The 5,123-nt window shown below is 54.2% G+C and overlaps 1 protein-coding gene across 2 annotated transcripts in view; it reads left to right on the top strand.

Moving 5' to 3' along the window:
* The first annotated feature begins 904 nt into the window (after positions 1–904).
* Positions 905–5,123, top strand: part of P2RY6 (pyrimidinergic receptor P2Y6) — a 17,154-nt gene continuing 12,935 nt past the window's right edge. The window contains exon 1 of one of the 2 annotated variants that reach the window (XM_024761980.1): positions 905–1,485. The gene's annotated coding sequence lies outside the window, so the exon portion shown is untranslated. Of the gene's footprint in view, positions 5,111–5,123 lie in introns of both variants that reach the window. The other variant, XM_024761979.1, reaches the window with a different exon arrangement.

The raw sequence follows: 5,123 nt of genomic DNA, 5'->3' as shown, positions 1-5,123 counted from the left end.
ATCATCATGAAGGGGGTCTGGGAATTGGGTGGGAGAAATGACAGAGGAACAATGATGGCCTGCAGGACAGGACAGACAACTGGACCCAGGCCATCTCTTCCCCAGCGGACTGGAGCCTGTTTATCTGGGAGGATGGGCGGGTTTTGAAGGCACCAATGGAGGCTGTCAGCCAACTGTACTCCTTGCAGCTAAACAGCAGGGTCTTTCTTGAAGGGGGATCCAAATGGCACACCTCCATGGGGAGACTTAAAAAATGGGACAGCCTGAGGGTCCAGGCAAGGAACCCTCTCACACTAGCTCCAGGGAAGGGGGTTTATTGAAAGATCCTGGGATCTCCCAGGACCCTGGGTGGGAGCTGCTACAGCCCCATGGGCATGGACTTGGAAAGCTGGCCATTATGGACTCTCCTGCTGACAGGGGCTGCCCTGTCACAGCTGTTCTCTGGGACCCTGTGCTCTGTCCCACAGCTCCTCACCCCGAGGCTGACCTGTGACTTCTCAGCCCTGTGCCCACCAGGTCACTGTGATCTCAGACCTCCTTATACACATGCCTAAGAGAGAACCTCTTGCTAACTTTGCCAGGCCTCAGCTTCCTCATCTGCAAAGTGGGAATTGTAACTGTGAAGAGTAAATGAGATATGACATGTGAAGTATATTTTTTTAATAAATTTATTTATTTTTTGTTTTTATTTTTGGCTGCACTGGGTCTTTGTCACTGTGCGCGGGCTTTCTCTAGTTGCAGCAAGTGGGGGCTGCTCTTCGTTGCGGTGCATGGGCTTCTCATTGTGGTTGCTTCTCTTGTTGCAGAGCATGGGCTCTAGGCATGCGGGCTTCAGTAGTTGTGGCATGTGGACTTAGTAGTTGTGGCTCGTGGGCTCTAGGACGCAGGCTCAGTTGTTGTGGCACACGGGCTTAGTTGCCCCGCGGCATGTGGGATCTTCCCGGACCAGGGCTCGAACCTGTGTCCCCTGCATTGGCAGGTGGATGCTTAACCACTGCGCCACCAGGGAAGTCCCCATATGAAGTATTTTTGCACAATAAAAACATCTGTCCAGATTGTGATGGGGATTACATGAGCTCACGGATGGGCAACTGGGGCCTGTGCATAGTAGAGCCGCAGGAGATGCAAGTTTCCTCTTTGCTCAACCTGTGGAGGCCAGAGAAAAACTGGCAGGTTCGACCCCTGGTCAGGTTGGGGAACTAAGATCCCATATGCCATGCAGCACGGCCAAAAAGTTTTTAAAAAAAGGGAGTGATGGTGTGTAGGCTTGGAGGCTGGAGGCTCTGCAGCCTCAACCCCCAAATTCCCCAAGCCTGCAGCTTCCCCTTCCTTGTACTCAAAATGACTGTTTCAGTTCCAGCTTGAACTCCTTCCTGCTGAGCAGGAGGCAAGAAGGGGAAGTGGAAAAAGAAAAGAGAAATCAAGTCTCCCTGTGCCCTCCTACTGCCAAGTTTGCCTGCTTTAGTGGCCAGCCTGACACCACAGGTGAGACCAAAACTCCTCCAGGAGTTCCCTGGGTGCCTCCCTGGGGCACCCTGTTCCCTGGGTGCCTGGGAGGCACTGGTCTCAGGAATCTAGCCGTTTATCTGGTGGCACCTCAGGCACAGAGAGGGTAGGTGGCTCACCCTGGGTCACACAGCAAGTTGGTGATGCATCCCAGCCTGTCTGACTCCTCAGAGGAAGGAAGCCTGGTCTTGATCTCTGTCATCCTGTGCCCTTGCTGCTAAGCTTAGAAGCAAGGGGCAGACAAGGGGGTTTCCAGGTCTTGTTACCCAGAAGGCAGTCAGGCCAAGGTTAGGAGGTCTCTTCCCATGTCCAGCCTGGTCTGAGCTGGTTCCTGGCCAGCTGGCCGGCGATGGCTCAGACTTCCAGCTGCTGCCTCTGGTAGTCAGGCCTCTTCATCCCTTCCAGATAAGAGGGCCTTGGGGCGGGATTTGGGATGGAGTGAGGCTGCCAAGTCATCTAAAGGGGTATCCTGAGACCACAGGATCCAAGCAGCCCAAGGAGCTTCAACCCCTATCAGTTCTTCCTTATGTCTAAACTTAATTGCTTCTGCTATAGGCAGAAACCAACCCTATGCACTGTTGCCTGAATTGAAAAAAGGAAATGGCAGAGGTTGTCCTCTCTGTGGGGTGAGGGATTTCAGTGTTTCCGCTGAAGGTGTGCCTGGAGTGGAGATGGACGGTGAAAGCTTGGTGTCAGGGAGACACTCCCCAGGCCTCTCCCTCAGCCAGATAGGGCTCAGCACTGGCCCTACGCCCTGCCAATGTCCCCAGTGGCTCCCGAGAGCCCAGGTGAGGGATCTGAGAACAAGGCTTGAGCTTATCCAGGCATAAATGGGAGAAAGGCTGGGGAGTGGGTCAGGAGGAACTGAGGTTGGAAACCCGTCCCTGAGGTTGCTCAGTGCCAGCCACAGAGGGGAGGACCCTGCGGTCTGGAGACCTGCCCCCAGCCCTCATCTTAGGGCTGCTGTCTGAAAGCGCGAGGCTGGCCATCCTGGGCAATCTCCTGGCGCCATCTCATGGCCAAAGGCCCTGAGTGCAGGGAAGATACTCCCCGGGGAATTCTCTGGCTTGACCATCTAAGCATGGACTTTGGGGCAACAATGGGGAAGGTGGCTGTAGAGTGAGGAGGACCTTGTTGAAATGCCACCAGTCTTGCACACCTTGGGAAACTCACTAGCCTTCCTTCCTCGATAAAATGGAGAGAATAATCTCACCCACTACCAGCCCAGAACTGCAGATAAAACATCGGGCACAGGGAAGGTACTTAAGTGAATGACACCTGGTGCTGAGGACTCAGAAATCAGTGGAGGCTGGGGTGGACTGAGGGAGCCCAAAGCTGGGCCTGGAATTGATTCATTCAGTTAACAAATGTCTGGGAATTCCCTGGTTGTCTAGTGGTTAAGACACTGCACTTTCACTGCCTAAGGGCCCAGGTTCAATCCCTGATCCCGCAAGCCGCGCGGTGCGGCAAAAACCAAAAACCAAAAAACCATTTATTGAGTATTCATTGTGTACCAGGGCCGCTCACATACATCGTTTCAGTTAATTCTTACAACAGCCTATGTGGTAGGGTACCGATGATCACTCTCATTTTACAGATTAGAAAACTACAAGGAAGGATAAGTGAGATTATTTAGAGAAGGTGAGTGAGAGCATCCCAGGCAGAGGAAACAGCATGTGATAGGTCCGAGGGCTGGAAAGCCTGGTGGGGAAGGCTGAGGCTGGGCTGGGAGCCCTGGCAGGCTTGGGAGCAAAGCAGTGGCACCTGGGCTCTGCTTGAGGTTTTATGACAGGCCACCCCCATCAGGCTTCCCATCTTGTCCCCTCTTCGCACAACTCATCCCATGCTCTGGCTGCAATATTTATTCTTCATTTCTCACACAGGGTAGACTCATTCCCTACCTCTGTGCCTCCTGCCTGGGATGCCCTCCTCATTCTTTTTATGTGTCCAAGTCACCCCAGCCCTTTAAAGCCCAGCAGCAGACATGCCTTCTCCAGGAGCCCTTCCAGGTGTACCCCTGACCCCTAAGACCTGAGCTCTCCCTTCAGGGCCCCATCCAGATGGCAGGAACTGAGACCCAAGCCCTATGCTGGGGCTGACCTCTTCAGCAAGTCCTCGGACCTGCTCCCATTCTTGGGACAGACACCCCGGTGGGGGTGGCCACAGGAGGTTGTCCTGGGAACCCAGCAGAGAACTGGCTGCTGGGATGAAGGCCAGGCCTCCTTGCCCTCCTGAGCCCTAGCACAGCGCAAATCAGACCAGGAGGTCCACACTCTCAGCAGGCACAAGCGACCTCCTAGCACAGACTTGAATAAGCAGTAGGTGATCAATCCATGCACAACTGACCAAGCGCTTACCAGCAGTTCAAACCTGAATTTTCTCAGTTTGTTCCAAACTTTTGGCCCCACCTCGGTTCCTCAATCCCCTTGCCTGTAAAATGGGTTTGGGGATGAGATCGGTGCTTATACCTTACAAGGTAAAAAGAGTCCTCCCTCCCTTTGGCAGGTCACCCTCACAACATACTGGTGGCCAGTATGACCACATTGTACTGAGGGGGGTCAGAGAGGGGGAGGGGCTTGTCCAGAGTCACAAAGTGAGTAGGTACCAAGGTAGAACAAGAACCTGGGCCTCAAACTCCCTGGGCAGTGATCTTTTCCTGTACCATTCTGTCCCTATTTGCCTCAGCTACTCCAAATGAAAGCCCACCTCCTCCAGGTCAGCCCCTGAGTACTATCTCCACCACTGGAGCTGCCCCCCTTGGGACAGCAAGGAGCCACATCTCCTCCTCTGGTTGTCCTAACAGCTCCGAGTCCTGGTGCGGTGGTGCGGAGGGGCCTGGGAAGGACTTGGCACAGGCAGGGAGAATGCACCCAGATGAGTTCTCAGGCATCACCTCTATCCCCACAACCCACGCCCCTCACTCCCAGGGAGCTCTGGGCCTGCGGTGTCCAAGGAAACAGTGACTGCTAAGTGGGGAAATGTGGGAAGGTCACGCTTGTGGAAAAAAGGAGAGAGAGAAGGAGAGAGGGAGAAGGTGGCTGAGTAAGTGAGTGCATAAGTGGATTGCCACAGAGAAGAATGGATGGGTCGGTGAATGAGCTACTGAGTGGATGAAGAAAGGAGGGATGGATGGAGGAGTGACTAGGAAAACGGCTCTGGGTATTATAGCTAAAGAGAGACCAACAGTTCTTTAATCACCAAACTACCCATCTGATAGATGGATAGACTGAGAGAGGGCTGAGGAGAAAGGAAGCTGCTGGGTCTGTGGGGCTAGCCTTAGAGGAGCAGCCTCTGGTCCTCCCCCACCTCTGTCTGCCTCTTCATCACCCGCTTTCATCTGCTGGGGTGGGGATGTTTCCAGGAAGGAGATCTTTTCTCTGCCTCCTCGCTCCTTAGATTCAGTTTCCGCTAGGCTTTGGTGTTGAGGGTGATGCGGCGGGGGGAGGCCCCCGCAGGGGCTATTTCAATCGGAGACAGCCCTGCCAGGAAATAGAGGAAGCTGCCCTGTCAGAGGTGTTACAGCCTGGGCTCAGGGCATGTCTGGTCTCCCCTTGACCTAACACACTTGGGGCCGCCAAGGCGCTTCAGGGACAGGAGGCTGCATGTAAGTGTTGGCA

The sequence above is a fragment of the Neophocaena asiaeorientalis genome, unplaced genomic scaffold, assembly GCF_003031525.2.
Source record: "Neophocaena asiaeorientalis asiaeorientalis breed wild unplaced genomic scaffold, Neophocaena_asiaeorientalis_V1.1 scaffold263, whole genome shotgun sequence".
NCBI classification, from domain to species: Eukaryota; Metazoa; Chordata; class Mammalia; order Artiodactyla; family Phocoenidae; genus Neophocaena; species Neophocaena asiaeorientalis.
The sequence above is the reverse complement of the archived record's forward strand: the minus strand, read 5'-3'. Positions and strand labels throughout refer to the sequence as shown.